At 40.4% G+C, this 23,581-nt stretch overlaps 1 pseudogene; it reads right to left on the bottom strand.

The window, feature by feature from the left end:
* Positions 1 to 1,229: 1,229 nt before the first annotated feature.
* On the bottom strand, positions 1,230 to 18,468 carry LOC121158927 (annotated as a pseudogene).
* Between the last annotated feature and the right edge of the window lie 5,113 nt (positions 18,469 to 23,581).

Here is a 23,581-nt window from a genome sequence, read left to right as displayed (position 1 = left end):
CACTGGTCCATCTCATGAACAGTCAATGTCAATGGCTATGTCACCTCTCAAAAACAAACAAACAAAAAAAAACACTGCCTCTTAGGGCTGAAACCTGTCTCTTGGGGCTATATCACCATCTCTTAGGGCTGAAACTAAATAACTTTTAAACTTATGCCAGCACTGGCCTCGAGTCCCCATACGGGCCACCAGTTGTTGATAACCTGCAGTGACACTAAATAACGAGGAACACTTTTGAGGGTCCGAAAAAAACAGGAACTGCAACCGGACCCCTTATTGCTAAAAGTGGCTGCTTTTCTACCCCTCTCCACTATTTTCTCCTGGTATGTCTTATTGCCAAAAGCTGCTGCTCTTATACCCGTCTCCATTGCTTTTCTCCCCCTGTAGCTCTTATTGCCAAAAGTTGCTGCTCTTACACCCTTCTTCATTGCTTTTCTCCCTGTTCTCCATCAATTACTTCTCCCTGTAGATCCACTTGGCTCTCCTGATAGGCCAGTAGTAATGGCATAATCACAGCGAGGTGCATAATCCTATCTCGTGACTTCCTGTTTGCCTACTGGTAGGACCAAGCCCACCTAGCCCTTGGTGAGCTGCCATCTTGCGATGGGCCTTCCAATTCCTGTGGGCGGCTCTGGCATCCTGCTCCCCACACCAGGAATGGGAAGATTTCTCAGAACTCCAATGAAGACAAAAGAGTTTTGCCAAAATTTCTATCCTAACAGCATGGATAGCAACATCGAATTACAAGAATTTAACAAATGAATGGGGGATATTCTTACAACTGTAGGAAATCTATTTTAAAACTTTTTTTGGATTTAAAATGAACAGGTTTCATGTATTTTCAAAGTAAAACTATAAGAAATTAGTCATATTTCCCTTTGTCAATTGTCCATTTATTTTCCACAATGATGAAATTTTAACCTTTTATTCATAGTCTTAGTGATAAGTTAAAATAATGACAATCATTGACCTACCAGATAACACACAGTGCAATGCAATGGGTCATTCATTTGCAGTGCACACAGAGGGATTAAGCATTTAAGAAGGACAGTGAACAATTAAGCAAGATCTGCTTATTCCTCTGAAATACACATGACCGTGTCTTAACATGAGGCCTGAGAGCTTGAATCAATATTGCTCAGCCCCAACACTGTGGGCTCCAATATTATTTTATGGAACAGCAATCTTTTCACAACCCTCTTCATGTCTGTGTTCCTCAGGCTGTAGATGACGGGGTTCAGCATGGGGGTGACCACTGTGTACATCACCGAGGCTGCTGCAGTTGAGGCTGAACTATGGGCAGGACTGGCACTGAGGTACACAACTAAGCTTGTGCCATAAAATAGGAGTTGGCAGAGAGCTGAGAGGCAAAGGTGGAAAAGGATTTATTTTTGCCCTGAGCTGATGAGATGGCATGGAAGGAGGAGGAAATCTTGGAGTAGAAGTACAGGAATCCAGACAAGGGACATTCCTCCCAGCAGCACAGCTGCAAATTGCATTATGAGGTCATAGAGAAATGTGTCAGAACAGGCTCTGTGGATCACCTGATTCAACTCACAGAAAAGGTGAGGGATTTCCATGTGTGTACAGAAACTCAGCCGCAGCATCATTAAGCTGTGTGGCAGTGCAAGCAGAACACTGACAGTACAGCACACCAGAACCAGCTGCACATAGATCTGGGAATTCATGATGACCATGAAATTCAGGGGATGACAGATGGCCACAAACCGGTCATAAGCCATCACAGTCAGAAGAAATCATCTAATTCTGCAAAGATTATCAATAAGAACATCCAAAGCATAATCAAAGCAACTTATGAAAAACCAAACACCAGTATCATACTGAATGGAGAAAAGCTAGAACCCTTCCCACTGAGATCTGGAACAAGACAAGGATGCCCGCTATCACCACTGATATTCAACATAGTCCTAGAGGTACTTGCAGAGGCCATAAGACAAGAAAAAGAAATCAAAGGCATACAAATGGGGAACGAAGAGGTCAAGCTTTCACTATATGCAAATGACATGATCCTGTACATAGAAAAACCAGGAGACTCAATACAGAAACTGCTAGAACGTATATGAGAGTTTGGCAGAGTGGCAGGGTACAAAATTAATGAACAAAAATCAACAGTCATAGTGTACACAAACAGCCCCAAGATGGAAAAAGATCTAACCAGCAAGATACCATTCAAAATAACAGAGAAAAGTATGAAGTATCTGGGAATCCATCTAACCAAAAGTTTAGGAGACCTATTCAAAGAAAACTACAAACTATTCAAAAAAGAAACTGAACAAGACCTCAAAAGATGGAATAACATCCCATTCTCCTGGATAGGCAAAATCAATATCACTAAAATGTCTATACTACCAAAAGCAATATATATTTTCAACGCAATTCCAAGCAAATTGCCCAAAACATTCTTCACGGAACTGGACACAATGATTCAAAAGTTCATCCGGAAGCACAAAAAACCACGAATAGTTAGAACCATCCTAAAGAACAAGAAGTTAGCAGGGGGAATCACAATTCCGGAGCTCTGCACATACTATTGAGCAGTGGTTATCAAAACAGCCTGGTACTGGCACAAAGACAGGAAGGAAGATCCATGGAATAGAATAGAAGCACCAAAAGGGAACCCACACAGATACAGCCAAATAATCTTCCACAAAAAGACCAAGGACAGTCCAAGCAAATGGGAAGGCCTCTTCAGTAAATGTTGTTGGGACAACTGGCTGATAGACTGCAGAAAGAAAACGATAGAGCTGCACTTATCACCATACACTAAGATCCAATCTACATGGATAAAAGACCTAAACCTACATCCAGAGACCTGGAAGAAAATGTTGAAAATACCCTGCAAGACCTAGGAGTAGGTCCTGACTTTCTAAGAAGGACGCCAAAAGCAATAGCAGTTAAGAACAGAATAAACAAATGGGACCTCATCAAACTAAGAAGCTTCTGTACAGCAAGGGAAACAATCAGCAGAGTAAAAAAGCAACCCACAGAATCTTTGCGCACTATGTAGGAGATAGAGGGCTAATCTCCAGGATATACAAAGAACTCCAAAACAACCAAAAAACCAAAACAAACAAGCCACTCAAGAAATGGGCATGTTCACAAAGGAACAAGCCCAAATGAAAAACAAACATATGAAAAAATGCTCCAGTTCCCTGGCAGTAAGGGAAATCCAAATTAAGACATCAATGAGGTACCAACTAACACCAGTAAGATTGGCCCACATAAAAAAGAACACCAACGACACTTGATGGCAAGGATGTGGGGAAAAGGGAACCCTACTCCACTGCTGGTGGAGCTGCAGGTTAGTACAGCCTATATGGAAATCAGTCTGGAGAACGCTCAAACAACTGAAAATCTGCATACCATATGATCCAGCAATAGCACTCCTAGGAATATATCCAAAACACCTGTTTTTACGACAAACCAACATGCATCCCTATGTTCATTGCAGCACAATCAGTAATTGCAAAAACATGGAAGCACCCGAAATGCCCATCAGCAGAAGATTGAATAAGAAAGCTTTGGTTCATCTACTCCATGGAATACTACTCAGCTATTAAAAAAAAAAAGAAAAAAAAAATGCAGTTCTTTGTGGCTAAATGGGCCCAACTGGAAAGTATAATGCTGGGAAATGAGCAAATCCCAAAAGGTTAGATACCACATGTTTGCCTTAATTTAACCTGTATTTTTTTTTTTTTTGATCCTGTCATTGATACTGTCTCAACATATGTGCTTCGAAAAATTGAACTTGCATTATTTTTAACATATTGTTGACTCAATACCATGTCAATCAATTCCATAACAGTATATATTGTCGCTGATGTTTTGTTGGGGCTTTTAACTGACCGGGATTTTACTCTGTTAGCTTTGACTTCGGACCAGGGAAGGCATCCCCAAGAAGCCGTTAAAGTTATCAGGACAATAAGATGCTGGACTCAATACTGGGTATATGCTTGCAATGAAGGTATCTCAACTGATCTTGAGGGGAGGGTTGTGGGAGGAGCGGGGGAAACCCAACCACCAATAAAACTGTATCACATAATACAATGTTATTAACAATAAAAAAATATACAAAAAAAGAAAAACCACATTTCAAAATTTCCATATATGTAGTTATAATATGCATAATCGGGAAAAAACAAGAAATGTAACTATGAAACACAAACTAATATTACAAAAAAAATAGTTTTGTTTGGATCATTACCATAAATCAGGCATGTTGAAACTGTTGAATGATAACTCTTAGAATCTGACTTCCACTGACTTCACATTAATACCGCTGTAAAATACAGAATCAGTAGTATAAGGAATTTCATTATCCTAGTAGCAATCAGATCCAGGATTGAATCAGCTACACATTTGTAACTATTTGTGGGATTAGCAAAAGCCTGTAGTAGATTGTTTATTTTAACTACTAAGAAATTTTATTTTTATGAAATGTAATTAACTTATGTTATTTGCAAGAAATATAATAAATAGTTTTCTTAAAAAAATCCATGTGATGCAGCTTTCATAACTGATGCCTTGACTCTGCGTTTGAATGTTCACAAGCATCTTGGGATGGTTTTGGTAGTGAAGCAGATGTCAGAGAAGGACAGGTTGGCAAGGAAGAAGTCCATGAGTGTGTGGAGGTGTGGGTTTGAAAGGATGGCCAGGATGATGATCAGTTTCCCATTAACACAGATCACATACATGGAATGCAACACTGCTAATATAATCTGCTGCAAGGCTGGGTTATCTGAGAATCTAGGGAAAAGGAATTCTGAAAGCTGAGTTTGGTTGTTCAGTTTCCTGTGGTGCAGATCACTATCAGGACTGAGTAGTTGAACCTGAAACATGTTCATAAAATACCAATGAATCTATCACATCAGAAATCCCAAATTTGTTTTCCCATTCAGAATATAACTCCTACATTTAGAAATAGCTTATACTAATTTTGTTCCTTCCCAGTGGATCACTGACCAATTATTCCTTTCTAACCTCAGTGCTTCCCTATACCATCAAATGCTTCTCACATATAATGACATACTTGTTGAACACTTGAGTAATACTTATTCATTACTGGCTAAAAACATAGTATTGATTTTTCAATTTAATGCATGAAAGAAATATCAGTTTAAGAAGCAGTATATAACGGGTGGTTCCATGTATACTAAGAGATAGAGATTCCGTTCTGATTATGGAATAAAGTGATCCTCATGCACACGGTTCAAGTGAAGGCAGAAGTGCTACAATTTTGAGCAAATGACTCAATCATGTTAAGCAATGAGGAATCACAAAGGATGTCAAATTAAAAGAAAGATTCAGCATGGAATAGGTTGGAAATATATGTGAAACAGTGTTATTAAGGCTCCGTTTGCACAAATAAATTTTGTAGATTTAATCCACATGGGAGTTGAACCCAGAATGAGTAAGTGACTTTGACAACAACAACAACAACAACTAAATACAAGCTTTCACACGTTCTCTTACATTCCACTAGGGTCCATCTAAATGTCTTACAAATGCAGCTAGAAGATTCACATAATTTTTGTGCGTACATTTTGTAAAATAGTGTTGTTAGGATTTTGTATGGATTAGGATATTTTTGCATCAGACATTTTGAAGCAATACGATCTATATTGTAAATAAATGTTTTATTGTACTGAAATAAACTCAAGTACACATGATAGGACACCATGGCAGAAAGAAAGCTGACATCCGTGGCAAATCGATATAGCTGTGAAGATAATAACTATAAGAATAAAGCTCCTGCACCTTACTGCACACCGGAAAAGTGCTGAAATTGCAGAAGAAAATGAGAGTGACAGGAAAGCCTTGAGTATATCCAACTCACAGATGATGCAATAATTATCAAGCAGGTATCTTTGATGGAGCTTTTCTTTCTACATCTTTAAGACAACATTGGATCATGTGACAATGCAGTGAGAGAAGACAGAAGACCCTGAGACATGTGTGTTCCAGCAGCTGCTACTATCAGGATTTCTATGCAGACATTTCCCCTCTCCTGGTCCTTTCCTGTCAAAACCGGGACAATCAGTTACAGCAACTCTTCACTGCCTGAATAGGAGAGGTGGTGACTCAGTCTGCAAAGGCTGTTCCAGGGCCAGGGATTGTGATTAACCTTTCTGTAATCCATCTTATGTGTTGGACAACCAAAATCCCTTCACACTGCAAAGCTAATATTACTTCACTCTACCACATGTCCCTCCATACAGAAAATTCCTTCTCTACTCCCCCAGATCTCCAATCACTGCTAAGTTGACTCCTTCTTCTCTAGGGCATTTAAGACACTCACTTTCTATTAGAATTGATCTTTTTCTTTCTGTCACTTATTGAAAAACAACAGACATTGACTTAGGAGGTCCAAAATGTCCCTCCCCTTTGAAAACCACTGACAAATATATTCAATAGAAAAGTATAGCCTCCACTACCACAAACCTATCCCAGGTGTTAGCTAGGTTTGTTCAGTTCTTTGTTAACCCCAGGGAAATCTGTCTGTATCCACAGCCTGGGACCCATTCTGCAGTGTCTTGCCAGGCTCACCTGCATAATAGCTCTATAACTAAAGTGTCTGTATGGATGCACAAATTTCTGTCTTGTTGATGGATGGTGCAGATGGAAGCTCTGTCTCAGGCACAGCAGAAGGAAAGAGGGAAACTCTGGTCCCTGAGCCAGACTCAGGGAACAAACGCAACAACCAATCTGCTTCCAGCCCAATATTGCACAGTCTGAGGGAGCACAGCAGAGGAGCTACTTATAGCTGTTGGCACCTATGCATTAGGCAGTTCACTGACCTCTAAGCACCTGCTGGCCCCTGGCACTCTGGCCAGGACAGAAACACAAGTTTCCCAAAAGACAATGATGGACCCAGGTGAATCCTCTCTCTATCCTGCTATCCGGCAATCACAAATAGCTGCCATTTATCTCCGCACCTTGCAATGTCTTGTTTAGTGAGACAAGCCAATTCTCCTTGGAAAATTATTATGTGTTTCTCCTTGTGCATTGTATTTATTGCTGAATACAAAAAAATGTAAAAATGCAAAGAGCATCTTGAGATTTGATTGTTGTTTCTACTCCTGGGAAGTTGTGTTCTTTTGTCATGTTTTACTTGTTTAATATGATGTTTGGTTGTGCACTAAGCTGGTGGCTATAGAGGTGAGTGAGAACACATTTTTGTTTAAATATTAAGGAAAAAAGGAAGGTTACAGTGAAGACAATTGAACTGGGGAAATAAGGAAGGGAAGACAGAATGGTGTCCTTGCAATTGCCTCTATGAAAAGTTGATAATAATTTAGGCAGAACTAAAAATCAAAGCTATTTGATATGTTTATATTTATATTCACCAGGGGAATAATTGATTTCATTAACTAAACAGAAATATTCATATATTCCATGAAATTGATAATTGCTATCTTCTTGAGATTGCTTAAATTGAGATTAGATGCTAAAAAAAAGAAACAAATTGTGAGAATTATGGTTGAAATCCTAAAGTAGGATAACATATTTATGTAGCTGGAACAAATAGTATAATGCGTAATATGTATTATCTTCACCAAGACAGCATTATACTGTTATAACTGTATTAATGCAGATTACATTTCATTCACACACAGAAGGACACTTCAGAATGGTCATGCAATAGTGGAATTCAATGACATGTTTCTGGGGGCATATACTGTGATGTTGACCTCCCACATGGAAGCACCTATTAAATTCCCAGTCACTTTGTCTCTGTGCAACTCCTGGCCAATGCACATGGGAGCCAGGCAGAATTTGATCCAAGAGCTTGAGTCCTCTTCACCCCATGTGGGAGACACAAGTGGAATTCATGGGCCTGGGTTCAGCCGTTAGTCACTAAGACCTTTTAGGGAGGGAGCTCGCATAAGGGGAACACCTCTGCAGTGCCCTCAACTCTGCTAACCCAGTCCCCCAAATCCTCAATTAAATCCATTCTGTTAGCTTAGTCCTGGAGCATCCAGGGCCTGGCACCAACATTGGCACTGGCAGGAGTACATTATGACAAATTTCACACGTCTAATACAGGCTGCAGGGAGAGACCACATGTGAAGAGATGAATTCTGAAAGACAGTCACCACAACCACACACAGATCATGGAGTGAAACTCAGAAGCATGTACAAAGACACACAGCTGACTTCAGAACCAGTGGAGCATGTGCTTCAGAAAGATTCTCCATTGCACCATCACACTCTCCAACAGGATACCATCTCAAAACTTTATATTGTGGAATGGCTGTTTTTTGTACCAAAGGATAACATATAGCATAACTGAAGGAAGCAGAACAGAACAGGGTTATGATAATCTGGTGATTTTTATTGTGGCATTGTTTCCCATGATAGAAGATAATATTTATAAATGACATATTGGTCATGTTCACTTCTACTCTACAGTTGTAAAGTTGTGACAAAGAGTTTGTCTTCTAGGGAATCAGAATCATTGGTAACCGAACATACTTGAACTGAAACATGCAAGATCCTGACAAACATGACTGGATGACAGCTCAGTTCCATGTGGGTTGATGTTCTTGGAGAAGATCCCTGAGCCTGAATGTGCAGTGGAATGGATGGTGTCCATGAGGTTTTCTCAACTTCTCCAGTCTTTGGGAGTGGCTTTGACAAACTCAGAAAGGGAGGGCTGTTTGCTCCAGGGCAGGTAAGGAGGCAAGGTCAGAGATCTCTCTGGAGCTTTCCAAGCAGGTGCAGAAAGAATATTCAAGAAAAAGGCACATCCACCAATCATTCATTCAACACAGAAATACCACACTGGAACCATAAGACCCTTTCAGCGCAAAATTCCTGGACACAGGAGAAAAGAATATTGTCACACAAAAGCTATCTTTAATGGAAAATTATTCTTTCCAAATTGAAGGGATTTTTTATTCTTATCCATTTAAAGACTATCTGTTTACATGGGATCCTCCTGGGATCTGAGACAGAAATAAGATTTTTAGGAATAACAGAGTCTTATTTTTCCTAATGTCCTATTCGGAGAATGCAGTTAGCACACTTGGATCCCTATACAAGACTCTAGACAAGAAAGAATCCAACTGACCACTCACACGCTCTACTGTAGTACCAAAGTCTATGCTGTTTGGGAGTAAGATGCATATAAGAATGATGGACAAAGATCATTCTGCCCGAAAATTACATAAATTGCATTCCATGCCATACTAGGTGTCCACAGATAGAGTCTGATATGCAAATCTTGTATTATAATGATTCTTAAATATCTGTTACCTGAGAATATATCAGGAAGCTAAGAAGAAGAACACTGAATAGTACATAAGACATTATTTACAAGAAATTGTATCCTGAGAAATGTGGAAATTTCAATTATGCACACTTCATCTCATGCAGTTCAAGGAACACTTAGAATGTCTATGCTAATTAAGATTCCTATCAATAGTGTATGTGTATTACAAAGAAATGACACACAGTCATCAAAAGAAAGAAATCTTGTATTTCTGCAATAAATCTGATGCAACTGGTGATCATTATGCATAGTAAGATAGGCTGTTCCATAAAAACAAATGGTGCAGTGCTTAGAATACAAAAGTACCTGGTGAGAAAGCCTAGTGGCTAAATCATCATCTTGTGTTGGCCAGGATCTCATATGGGTGCTAATTCATTTCCAGGGCATTATACTTCCCTTCCAGCTCCTAGATTGTGGCCCTGTAAAGCAGTAGAGGATGGTCAAAACTCTGGGTTACTACACTTACTCAGGAAACGTAGAAGAAGCTCATGGTTTCTGTCTCCAGATCAGCTCAGCTCTGGCTTTTGTGGATATTTGGGGAGTAAACCAGCAGATGGAAAATACAGTCTTTCTCTACATAAACATCTCCATAAAACTTATCTCCATTTCCAATAAAATGTTCAATATTAATTTTTTTATTGTTGCTTACATTGTATTATGTAGTACAGTTTTATAGGCGCTGGGGATTCCCCCCACCCCTCCCAGATGGATCAGCGGCTAATATACTGTAGGAAATATCACTGTTTCTTAAATCTCTACTGTGAGTTATGAAGCCTGCTAATTTTATCCAAATAAAATGAGATGCTTTAAGTGTAGTCTACACAAAAGACCCATTCTGGAAAATCAATGCAGTGTACCTACAGTGGTCTCAGAATCACAGATGATCTAAAATGTGTAAACCGTTAATATCATACATTGAATTTTCAGTCATTCATCCTCTATGGAGTATTTGGTTTCTGTGATGGAAATCCACTAGTATGCAAAGAAAAATAAATATATTGAAAAGAAGAAAATTTTACATTTATTGTGTTAAGAAAATAACAATGCTTTCCTTGGTATTCCTCCTCCTTCCCTCACTCTCACCCTCTCTTTTCTTCCTTTCTCACTCAAGTAAGTTCCTCACTGAGAATAGAGTGGTGTTTCGGAGTTATTCCAGAGTAAAACAGTTCCTCAAATCATTCATGATTAAGCAAAAGAGACCCCAATAATAAGCAATGTTAATACAGGTATAACAAATAAGCATGTATGTTCAGGTTACCATGAGTTCTACCAATAAGCACCAGATCCAATGCCAAACACAAGAAGCAGGGGATTCCTTTTCATGTCCTTGTTGCTGCTGGCATTCATCACTTTATCAGTAAGCAATTTCAGGGTAACAAGCTACTACAAAATCAGTGTTAAACATGTAGTGAATGTCTGCCTGATGGATGTGGAAAACCTGAGGGAGCTTTAGGTCTGCCTCTGCATGTGGACTGCAGGTGGGATTTGAACCTTGACAACTCTGATTACAACAGGGACTGTGTCTCCACCACACACCCAAGCTTGGGTGTTTCAGGGACATGATCAAGACCAGTTTCTTATTCCTAGGCGTGGGGGAAATTGTAGTGGGCCTGCGATAACAGTTAAGCAATTTTGTTTCCACAGGGTGAAAGTGCCCACAGGATACAAAGTCATGAAGAATGCGTTTTCTGACTTTTGAGCTGTCATCTTGGGATCAAGAACTCTGCAAGAATGAACTTGCCTTGTTTTGCTGAACAGCATCCCATGGGACAATGATGTGTCCAGGGGCTGAAGTCCCAGAGGGAAACATGCCTGATTAGCATGTATAAGGAGCTGTGCACAACTCTCCTGGCATGAAACGCTGTCAGGAATGTTGGCTGTCTGGGGTTTCGTTGTGTCCAGCTCAGGGATAGACACTTGGTACCTTACTGCTGGACTGAGTAGGGAAAGTGTTCCTGACTCCATGTGAAAGCTCCCACGAAAGTGTTTGTATTTCCACTTAAATACCTACCACTTTGAGACTGCTCCAGGTAATTCTGAAAATCCATCAGGTCCTGCAGGAAAAGCTTACAAAACAGCAGCCAAGAGCATCCACCTGTGGTGAGTTGAGAGTCACACTATCCTAGACCTTGGCCAAGAGGGGGCAAGATGCAAGGAGGCCTGCTTGCCTGAGTCATGATCTCAGTGAAGTGCTTGTGCCTGAGGATGAGAAGGGACATGTCCACAGAGCTCAGCAATGCCGGGTCAGTGGGTACAATGAAGTGAATGTAATCAAAGCCTACAAGAGCAGGGAATGGAGCAGGTCAAATGGAAGAACTGTTACCAAATTTTTTGTGCAATGAAGGGCTAGAGAAGCAAGGTGTTGGCTGTGGAGGGTTATCCAGGGACATGACATGTCATTTTTATCTGTATATTTGAGACTAAATGAATATGCTCTGATGTGAACAAGAAAGGTCCAGACTAAGACAAATTCTAGCTGCAGAAGCAGTTACTGTGTTATACATTGCAGCCTCTTCTCTCATGTGGTTGATTCACACAACGAAAATATCTAATGGGCAAAAACGGGTGCACTCAGGAGCTTCAGCATTCATTTCTTAGGGGTCTGCAAATAGTTTACAGAAAAACCATATTATGGAATAAAGTGATTCTGTGGATATTAAAAAAAAACTTGTGCACTAAAGCATAGCTATTAATCATTCTTTGAGAAAACTTGCGTTCATTTGCATGTTCTTAGATCTGCAGCTGAAGGCATGTGTGGGTTGGTGAGATGCTGCTGAACTGCAATTTTGTAGGTATGTATATTATTGCTATTTGTTTGGTGCTTTTGATCTTGTAGGAATTACTTCAATTTATAAAATTTATATCACATACTTCCTAATTCTGAAAGCACCTGTTATCATTTGACCGAATAGCATGTTTATATTTTAGCAATATGATTGAATCCCACTATCCATCTCATAATATAAAAGTTTCATATTTTATGTGTGTATATATATACATACATATATATATATCATTTTTACCTATTTTAAAATTTCAAACAGTAGGAGAGTAGGATTGGGGAAGGATAAAGTATCACTGTGCTTCTGAAACTATATATGCAATACATTAGATTTTATCCCTTTTTATAAACATAATATTAAAACTTGCAAAACCATATTAATTTTTTAAAAATCAATTAAAAATTTACCAAAAGAAATACCCACCTTCACTGCTGTGCAAACCCCCCATCCCTCTCATAGTCTTTTAAACATCTCTCTTTGTTCAATGCACACACTCATTTACTGAGTATACAAACAAATGAAATCAATCAGTTACACAGCAGGGGTACTTGTCAATGTTGGGAACATTTATTCATATTAAGATCATAATCATGTCTTTCTACATGCTCAACCACATTAATTTTAACCATAAGGTTTTTTTTTCATACAGAGTCTATAAAACATGCTATTTATACATTTATTTGAAAGAAAGAGTGACCAGATAGAGGGAGCGTGTGAGTGCCTCCATCCACTCCAACAGCCTGGGTTTGGCCAGACTGAAGCCAAGAGCCAGGAACTGAATCTGGCTTTTCCATGTGGAGGACAGGAATCTAAGCACTGCGATCAACTTCTGCTGCTTTCCCAGGAGCCAGGAACTCCATCTGGGTCGCCCATGTGCATGGCAAGGATGTATCCACTGGGGTCAGCTTCTGCTGCCTTCCCAGGTGCATCCCTACAGCTGCATCTGCAGCAGAGCAGCTGGGACTCAAACTGCAGCTCTGATAAGGGATGCCAGCCTTGTCAGAGCCACTTAGCTTGTTACAGACACCAAAGTTCAGGTATCTAGCTCTTGTGATCATCTTAATGATATGTGAGGTGCAGATCCACTCTACATTTTTGCAGATAGAGAAACACCTGTGACAGCACTTACAAAATGTTTCAAACTTTGCTAATTAAATTGTAACACTATTTTGCTGTGGACTCATTTTTATCTTGAATACTCTACCTGAGTCTCCTCACTTTGTGTTTGTTGCCATGAACCCCACATGACCTGAGATAATATCACTGATATAAAGAATATTATATATGCATAGAATATCTACCTATGCAGTGAATATTACATATGTGAAACAGTATTAAATCTGAAAGGTATTTTAACTTAATAAGAATTATTTATAATAATTATATAATCATTTGTAAAAGGTTAACAGTAATTAATACTTTAAAATAGGTAAAACTTGTAAGAAATTAAAAATAAATACACATGTTATTGTAAAGGCATCATTGATCAAGACAACCAATTATGTCATTGAATTTGATTTATGCCAGAATATTCCATGTAACTTATTTTGTAACCAGAGAGCCACTAACTGATTTATCAACCCATGGTTATGTTAACTGTTGTTATGCAGTTCTGGTTCAAGACTTTCTTTGTGTTTAATACATTTTTGGGGAGGGGGCGGATCTAATGATTTGGTTCTTCTCCTGTTATTGACATTTCCTTATTTCAAATCTATTTCTATGTCATGTACCATTATTCACTGGACCATGTCAGGACTGAAAGAGAAATAAAAGAGGTAAGGCCACTGCACATTTAGCCCTTGCACAAGCCAAGGTAAGACATCACATAATTAAAGAAACCCCTGTGATACAATGTCTGAAGGGACACATCTCATGGAGAATGAGGAGATAGTGCTGTGTGTTGGACAAAGAGGAGAACTAGGACCAGAGAGTACTCAATGGGATTATGAGACAAGAGACAGAAATTCAAAATAGCAAAGATTAGATCCCTGGAAGGGAAAATGAAGCCCTTCCCTAGGCAGCTGTTAGTCTTCATAGGGACCAACTGCTCAAATACTATGCAATAGACATGGGAAAATAATTCTGATTGACACAAAAGTTCCAAGTCATATTTCTCTGTTCTTTGTTGACTTTGGGGAATCACTGGTTTATCCTCTTTGCTCATTTGTTTCTATCATAGTGTTCATTCAAAATTATCATTTTGGTCTATTGGATCCTTGATTTTAACCTTCAGCTGTAGTTTTGCATGGCATTTAAGAGATATAATCAGAACAGGTATATTTCCAGAACCAGGGAAAATTCTTTTAATGATTTCTCAAGAGGGCCTTGATCTTGTCAGATCCCTGTTGGAGACAGCTCTATATGTATTGGGCATTAAAAAAATTCTTCCAGTCCAGGGAAGCTCATGGACATGTGGCAATGTAGTCAGAGAGTCACAAGCTGAAGTTATGGGTCTGTCTTCATTCCATAGGGTCAGTTAGTGTGACAGCCTCGCATCTATAATGAGCCGTTCCGCAGGACCACTGCATGGTATGTTTCCCTTGTCAGACACATCTTTTCCCACACAAAGTTGTGTGCCTGCATTATGTTCATTGAGATCTTGATCTTTGTTGCAATGTCACACAGTTTGCTGGGCTTACCTGACCCACAGGCATGAGTAGTACAACACAATCTACCCCTGTGTTTTCAAGCTTGTTGCCTTCCTTCCAAGCATACACACATCAGCGTGATGTGATGTGTTGCATGATTTGTCTTTGCTTACATTAGCTCTTCACTGTTAGGTAGGTTTGTTTCTCAGGGCTGTTCACAATTTTGAAACAGAGCCTGGAACGTGCTGAATGGTCAACATTCATTCTCAAGTGAACAGAAGACACTTATTATAGCTACAGGGTGTACAGCCTCATGAGGAAGTGAGGCTCATTGGAGAGGAATTCTACACCAGAGAACAGAGGCATTGTGGTTTTATCCAGACTGATCTGAAAAATGCAAATGATGCTGTTTCTGCAGGGTAACTACAGCTCACCTCGGTCCTGTTTTCTCTCATTTGTTAGTCACATTGACATCATTGAACCAGGAAACCATACATGGGCTGTTGAATTCCTTCTGCTAGGGCTTTCAGAGGACTTGGCAATGCAGACTCTAATCTTTGGGCTATTGCTCTCCATGTACCTGGTCACTGTAAGTGGGAACCTTCACATCGTCCTGGTCATCCTCACAGACCCACACCTCCACTGGCCCATGCACTTCTTTCTTCCTCATCAACCTGTCCTTGGTGGATGTCTGCTTCACTTTCACCACCATCCCCAAGGTGCTGGTGAACAACCAGACGCAGAGTCAAGCAATCAGCCATGCTGGCTGCATCTCACAGATGTCCTTCATATTCTTTGTATTGCTGGACAACTTTCTGTTGGCTGTGACTGCCTATGACCGGTTTGTGGCCATCTGTCATTCCCTGCACTACCTGGTCATCATGAATCCTTGACTATGTGTGAAGCTCGTTCTGCTGTGCTGGAGATCAGTGTCCTGTATGCCTTGTTAAACAGCTTATTGGTGCTGAGGCTGAGATTCTGCACACACGTGGCTATCCCCCACTTTTTTTAGTGGTTGAATCAGGTGGTCCACAGAGCCTGTTCTGATACTTTTCTCAATGACCTCATCATGTATCTTGCAGCTGTGCTGCTGGCCGGAGTTCCTCTGGCTGGGATCTTGTACTCTTATTCTAGGATCGTTTTCTCCATCCATGCCATCTTATCAGCTCAGAGGAAGTATAAAGCCTTTTCCACCTATGACTCTCACTTCTCTGTTGTCTCCTTATTTCATGGCACAGGACTAGGTGTATACTTCAGTTCTGATGCTACACACAACTCACACTCAACTGCAGCAGCCTCAGTGATGTATACCGTGGTCACACCTATGCTGAACCTCTTCATCTACACTCTCAGGAATAACGATATCCAGAGGGCTGTGAAAATACATCTGAGGGAAATATTCTGATGGCCCTTATTAGTAAGTTATACCCTCTAATCAGACGTTTAAACTTCAAGTGCTAGAAGTACAAGCAAAATGCCCTCCCACCCAGCTCTTCTGCTCATTTCCTGAAGGCTTCACTTTGTTCGACAACTTTATATTTAATGCTTCCTTTCTGAAGTTTTCAGTTGTCTTGGATTTTCACACTTGTCTTCCTTGTTCATTTTTTTTCCCTTTCCCCAAATCATTTCCAGGTTAAAATACATCCACCTTGACTTCTTTTCTCTGTGATAAAGTAATATGTTGTACTACTCTTGTAGCAATGCACTACATTTACCACCAAGGCTGTTTTTGTGAGACTATGGCATGATAGTAATTCTATATGTTCCTGGAATAAAGCAGTGGGAGATACATTTAGATATCTGTGTTCAGTGCTGTGGCACCAAACCTTAATCCTGAGCCTGATGCGAAGACTAAATTCTATCCTTGTCATTTTCAGCATCACATATGAGCACTGTTTCAGTGTCCAGGCAGTTCCACTTCCCATTCAGCTTTCTGCCTATGGCCTTGGAAAGCAGAAGATGGCCCAAACCCTAGATACCCTGCTCTCATGTGGAAAACCTGGCAGACGTCCTTGGCACCTGGTTTTGCATTAGTTCAACTCTTTTCATTATGGCCATTTGAGGAATGAATCTAAAAAATGATCTTTCTCTCTGTCTCTCTTTATAAATCTGACCTGCCTTTCCAATAAAACTAAATAAACCTTTACCCCCCCCCAAAAAAAAATTAGGCCCCTGCTGGATGATACCAGTTTATCATATCAGTGTTCTTGTTGAGTCTCAATTGCCTCACTTCTTATTCGGTTTCCTACTAATGCACAGGAGATGAATTGATTCGTTGGGGTCTGGCAGGGCCTGGGTTGCCTGATCAGAATCTTGGGCCCACCTGGGTGATGGGTGCTCAATTTGTAAGCCTCAGGCATGGGTCTATGGCAGGTCCAGGTTGTGTATGCCAACTGCTTGGGCCTAACTATGACAATAGTTCCTCCTTAGTGGATAAGATAAAGCAGTGGACGGCAAGCCCTTATGCACATGGACAATATAACAGCCCATTCTAGACTGCAGAGGACATCTACCATAGCAATGGAAGAACAGAATAAATTTGACAACTATCTCAGGCAAATCATGACAGCAAAAAGCTGGGTGAATGGAGACACTAAGATTGATTATGCTACTCAATGGACGGTGGAAAGGTTTCCTCATTTTTGGATCACTAAGATTTCAGAACTCTCCAAACCACCTGCCAGAATGCTCTGAAAGTGCTCCACATTAGAGTCCTGGGTTGATACTGGGTGGCCCATCCCCATCCCTGGGTACTGGGACAGTTTGGAGGCTGGGTATGGCCTCTCCCATTATTTTTTTTTTCCTTTTCCCATAAACAGCAAACAAACAAAGACAAACAACAACAACAACAACAAAACAAAACAGAAAATTTGGAAGATATAATCACACTCACATCACTTGCCTCAGTGACGGTACTTAACTAATGTGATTCACTCATCCATTTCCTGCAGAGGAGATGTGGTTTGGGAAGCATCTATCAACTCATGCAAGTGTAGACAGCAGGGATGTGTCAGTGGGAAAAATGATTTGGAGTTGTACTTTTAGGACATCACTTTTCTGTTTTGATTTGAAGCTTCTAGTGCTTCCTGTGTATATGACTCCTCAGATCACTCTAAACCATAAACACAGAATCTCCTCTATGTATGAATTTGAACATGAATGTTTCAACGTAGGTGAATCTCTGAAAATTTTTCTACTGTGTTTTCTGTGTCACAATAGCCAGGATTTCTATGGGAGAGGCCAGGCTAAGCTAGTTTGTTTCAACTGCTAGTTCACATGAGAGCCAGGTCTGGGGGTGGGCTAGGCTGTAGCAGTCATGGATGAGAGCCAGAATGTGTGCAGGACAGTGTAGGCTAAGCAGCAAAACCCATCTGTGAGAGCCAGAATGGTGGCCAGCCATGTAAATCTGAGTAGCACCACTGCTGGAAAACATGAGGTCCACTGCTGGGAGCAAGGCCGATAGGGGTACTTGGAGAATTTGCCACAGGCCACAGCTCCTGCTACCTCAAGCATGGAGGAAACTGATGACCCAGCACATCAGAATGAGCTGCACACAGAGCCGAGGGTTCATGATGACTGTGTAGTGCAGGGAGTGACCGATGGCCACAAACCGGTCATAGGCAATCACAGCCAGGACAAAGTTCTCCAGCTTTACAAAAAGCAAGAAGAAGGATGTCTGTGTGATGCAGCCTGCATATCTGATGGCTTTATTCTGTGTCTGGATGTTCACCAACATCTTGGGAACAATGCTAGAGGTGAGACCCATATCATAGGAAGACAGGTTGGCAAAGAAGAAGTTCATGGGTGTTTGGAATTTGGGTCTGAAAGGATGGCCAGGATGATAAGCAGGTTGCCACATACAGTGACCAGGTACATGGAGAGCAATAGGCCTAAGATGAGACACTACAGTACTGTGTCTTCTAAGAATCCCAGGAGAAGGAATTTTGAGAGTTGGGATTTATTGTAAGGTTCCATGTTTTCAGTAATCTGCTAGGATAGAGACATAAAACATCATGGTTACCTTTTACAGAGTTAATATTTATGTAGATAAAATGGTAGCATTCACATTTACATGCATAGAAATGATTTCTATACCATGCCCATGATTTAGTACCATTGTGGGGACTCTGTAACAGCATCTCTGAACCAGGTTCCCTTTGCATTTGCCTTAAGATTGCTGCATATATCATGCAGTTTTAATAAGAAATTGCCTTGTTCTTTTTGAGGTATATGCTGACATCTGACCCAGCACTCTTCACAGAAAAATAGTACCATGTACATATTTTCTAGTAATGAAGACACCATCTCTGAGCATATCAATGCTCTGGATGGAAAGAAAATAGATAAATCATCTTTGATGGATGATGCTTTGTTCCATTTAGTGTCTAGGTAGCACCAAAAAGACTCTGCTCAGTTTCAGAGAACCAGAACCATGGCACACATGCAGGAGTGAATGATTTGCAGGGATCAACCAGTACAGAGACCCTAGCGTGGGTGTTCCCACCTAACAATAATAGTCCAAAGACACAGGCGTGATGTGGACATGACAGCAAGTTGAGTGGCGAGGGATGGGCTCAGAGGAGGGGTTGAGGTTGTGCTATCCTCCCAGCACGCTGCAATGCTAGCACATAGAGTCTCCTGTAGATGTTAAGAACATCTTGCAGCTTATTAATTTTTACAATGCTCTGTGATTATTACTGGTTTTGGTTTGCTAATGATTTTTCTACATTAATTCAATATAGGTGAAATTTGTTAGCTTTGTATAAGTAAACAAAGAAACAAAATCAACTTATCTGTAAATATTACACATCTTTGTGGGGGTGCTATGTGACCTGGCCTTACCTATATGGATGGTGTAATGTTCAATCCTAGTGACTATGTGTATGCATTCAAGCACAGCATATTTCCTCCTGGTGGGAACATGCAAAAATCCTGTCCTCTACTTCTTAAAGTAAATGCACATGACATGAACATGATCTATCATCACCTGCTGTGAAACACAAGTCCAGGACTGTTGCTGCTTCACTAACTTAGCATCCATTAATCAAATCTTTTCCTTGCCTTGATCCATTATCTCTAGTCTCTGAGATTCACTATTACACTTAATAGTTTTTTGAAATGGTTCAGGGGCTTGAAATAAAACTCCAAATGCCATATGATCACAGAGTTGTGGTCTCACTGTTGTAAGGGTCACAGACCTTCTCTCCTGATCTGTGTCTTTATTTTCATAGGAAAGCCCAGAGTGAGAAGAGATGCTGTAAAGAACACGTTTTAGGAAGAGTGGCTTCAAGTGATACTTACAAGCAATATTGTTCTCTAAAGCTAACTGCTAGAAGAAAACATTTCCCTTATGCAGGATTTCAAAATTAAACCATAGAGCTGAATATTTTGGGCTGCCATTTGGATTCTGTTTGGGATGCCTGCACCCTAGCTCAAAAGGTTTATTTGTGGAATTTTTGAGTCTGCTCTGGACTCCAACTTCATGTCAAAGTACTCTCAATAGAGCTCCCAGTTATAACTTCTGAAGTTGGGTTTTTCTTCTTCCCATGGAGGGGACTCACACAGAGTATAGGCAGCTGATTTGCTTGGCTGGCCCCAGGCCAGCATTTATGGTCATTTGGAAGTCAATCACTACACGAAAAGTCCCTCTATGAATACATTTGTCAATTCCTCTTAGTATTTCTGCTCCTCTAATGGAACCCGCACAAACTGATACTAAACGTGCTCATGCACCTGTAGTCCCTGCCACACAGCACCCTACTTTCTCCTCCTTGTCTTCCCTATGATGCTGGAATCCATGCTTTGCTTTCCCTGGAACTACTTTCTCTTTCTGCAGCATCCCTGTCAGTCACTCTAACGTCGCCCAACAGCTGTTATCTTAACAGACATTTCGATTTAGCCTCAAAGACACAAATACATACAGTAATCAGTTCATCCAGTAGCCAAAGTAACAGTGTCACCTCTTCATCTGAAACAGACTGGCGTGTCCATTGGGTGGCCTCAGGTTATCACCCTGGGAACCCATTCTCTAAGACTCTATCTCGTGTTTTACCTGCCGGGCTCTCAGACACAGCTGGAGGGGTCGTGTGTGTGGAAGGTCTCTGACTCAAAATGGGACTGCTCCCTGGATGGCTGATGATAGAGGCTGACGATTGAAGGTCAAATTGATCATAGCAGGAAGGAAGGCAGCCTGGTCCCACGTCAGATCAAGACTCCAGGAGGAACTGCAGAGTGGCATCGGGCTGAGGATGTACTCTGTGAGAACGGGCAGCAGAGTGAGGATTTGTAGCCTGTCTCTGCTCATTAGGCTCATGTCCCTCTTGGTGTCCCAGCCTCTAATCACCTGAATTCCCTGTGGGGATGCTGGTCTGGGAAGAAAGAAACCTTCCTGCTGATTCGCTGTTCCCAAGAGACTGTGTGGAAGTCAGGTAAGCCCAGTGTCAATTGCCCCTACTCTGGGAACTCTGCTGCATGCCAGAGGTCAAAGCTGAGACAAACTCCTTCTTGGTTGATATTTACTCCCAATAGACCTGCCCTGATTACATCCTCAGTGTTTGCAGTTTAGAGGTATGCTGGGCCACTGTCCCTGATGTCTGCATAAGGTTGTCATTTCCCGCTTCTCAAAGGGGAGGAAGCTCTTTGACTCAGAATCAGCAGCCCTGAGTATCTGGGAAGTAGAAATTGCATGGGCAGTTGAGAGCACTCATTGAGTTCCTCTTTATAAAGCATTTGCTAACACAAAGAAATGTATTCTTTTGTAATCATTCATCAATTCATGATTAGTTTGAAACGTGCTATATAGTATACAGATATACATTGATTTAGGAGCAAATAGGGTAATTGATATATCAATCACCTGAAGAGTTACCATTTATTAGCATTAGCAACCTACAGAAACTTCTGTTTTTTTTAAAACATGATGCATTATTGTTAACCTGTAGTCCCCTCCTGTGATAAACCACTTAATTTACATTACAGTAAAGTGCTTAATATCTCAGCAAATAAAGTTAAGCACCTAGAAGGTAAAATGATTCTAGTTCAATGCAAGAATAGACAAATGTATAAACAATTATCAGGTGGGGAGGAATGACCATGACCCCATGTACAGTCCATTATCAAGTAACCATATTGCCTTGAAAAGATAATAGTATTACTTACTAAAACTTGCTTTGACAAGTGAATAAAACACAGATTGACAAAACAACATTTGTAGCAATAGTCATGTCTTACATATTTTTCTTTCCTTTTTTTATTAAAAAAATATGAGCTCCCACAACTAAGGCAGAACATGCAGTGTTTGTCTTTGAGGACCCACATTATTTCATCATTATCCTCTGGTTTCAGGCATTTTGTTGCAAAATATAAAACTTTGTTCTTCCTAATAGCTGAATAATATTCCATTCTGTCTTTTTACCACATCCATTTTATTTAATCATCTGAGGAAGAATGTTTTGTTTAATTTTGTATTTTGTCTGTTGTAAACAGCACAGTTCTAAGCATGACATTGCAGGTTTATGTTTGATACAAGGTGCTCATGTACTTTAGGGATGTATATCCTGAGGTGAGATTGCTGGAACTTATGAAAAAATATGCCTGTGAGATAGATACCTCATGAACCTGATCAAGGAAACATCAGACACTTAAGCCAATCCTAAAAGGACAAGTATCATATGTTTTCTCTAATATAAGACAACTTCCATCCAAAATACAAAACACAATGATATGAATGAACAAAAATATACACTTGTAATCTCACTAAGAGTTTACCAGGCCAGAGTACCAGGAATCCCCAAATCCATCTCCACTGCTGAATCAAAGTAGGCAAGCTGCAGCAACCCCGCCTCCCAATTGCCTGGCTCCATGGTAACATGTCGTAGCCTGGATTTGATCTGCTTCTCCACGTAGAATTCAAATAAGAAAGAAAGAAAGAAAAAGAATAAAAATCTCTGCTGGCGTAGTGGTATAGTTAAAATAAATATGTCATTGACCAGGCCTAGGATGTCCACCAGCTCTTTAGCACTGTAACATTTACCAAGGACATGGCAGCTTAGGCAGTTGTGCTGCACTTCTGATCCATTGTCACTGTAATGTGCTTGAGAAAGTGGTTGAAGATGTCTTGCAGTGGAAGGGTTTGGGCTTCTGCCAAACATGTGCTTTGAGTTGGTCTCATTTCAGCTGTTGTAATCACTTAGTAAATAGGAGATCTCACTCTCTCTCTGTCTCTCTAACTCTTTCCCTTTTACTATTACAAAAATAAAAACTAAATTGATATTTAATACAAGCAAGTAAACCCTGGTTAGAAAATACATATTTTGAAAACTATGTGCAGTTGAGATTTTGTTTTTCTCTAGTTTTCTTTTCCTTTAGATGTATGCACTTTCCTCAATTTTTGGCACCCTGTATTTTAAATCCTTCACTTTTTTTTGGTTAAGAAAACTGAAATAAAAATAAAAATACCAAACTAATTCTAGGCTGTGTAAAAGGGCCTCTGAAATAGCCATAGGAATTTATAAATGAAAGATGTAAACCAATTTGGCTAATTGCCAAAATAAAGGACAACAACTGTCAAGGAAGAAATGGTTAAACTGTTTTGTGTCATATTTTTAAAGAAGATAAAAGACAAAGAGACAAAGAGAGTGAGAGAAATAGTTTTTCACCAACTAGCTCACTCCCAATGGGTCGTGACAGCCATGGCTGGACCTGCAAGAAACTGCTTGGTCTCTGCACCCTCAATTACTTGAAAGTACAGTGGCCTTCTCAATGCATGTCCCTGAGTAGTCACTCCTCTCCTGGACATGAATCCTGAAGTCCCTTCTCAGCCTCACATGTGCTGTAGCCCAAACCACATGTCCATTCCCCAAGTGTGTCACAACTGGGCAGCCCTAGGGCTTCACCAAGCACCATTGGCACCTGGG

This window comes from Ochotona curzoniae, unplaced genomic scaffold (assembly GCF_017591425.1).
Source record: "Ochotona curzoniae isolate NIBS_2020 unplaced genomic scaffold, NIBS_Ocur_1.0 contig_3944, whole genome shotgun sequence".
In the NCBI taxonomy this organism is placed as follows: domain Eukaryota; kingdom Metazoa; phylum Chordata; class Mammalia; order Lagomorpha; family Ochotonidae; genus Ochotona; species Ochotona curzoniae.
This window is presented reverse-complemented; position numbering and strand designations above follow the sequence as displayed.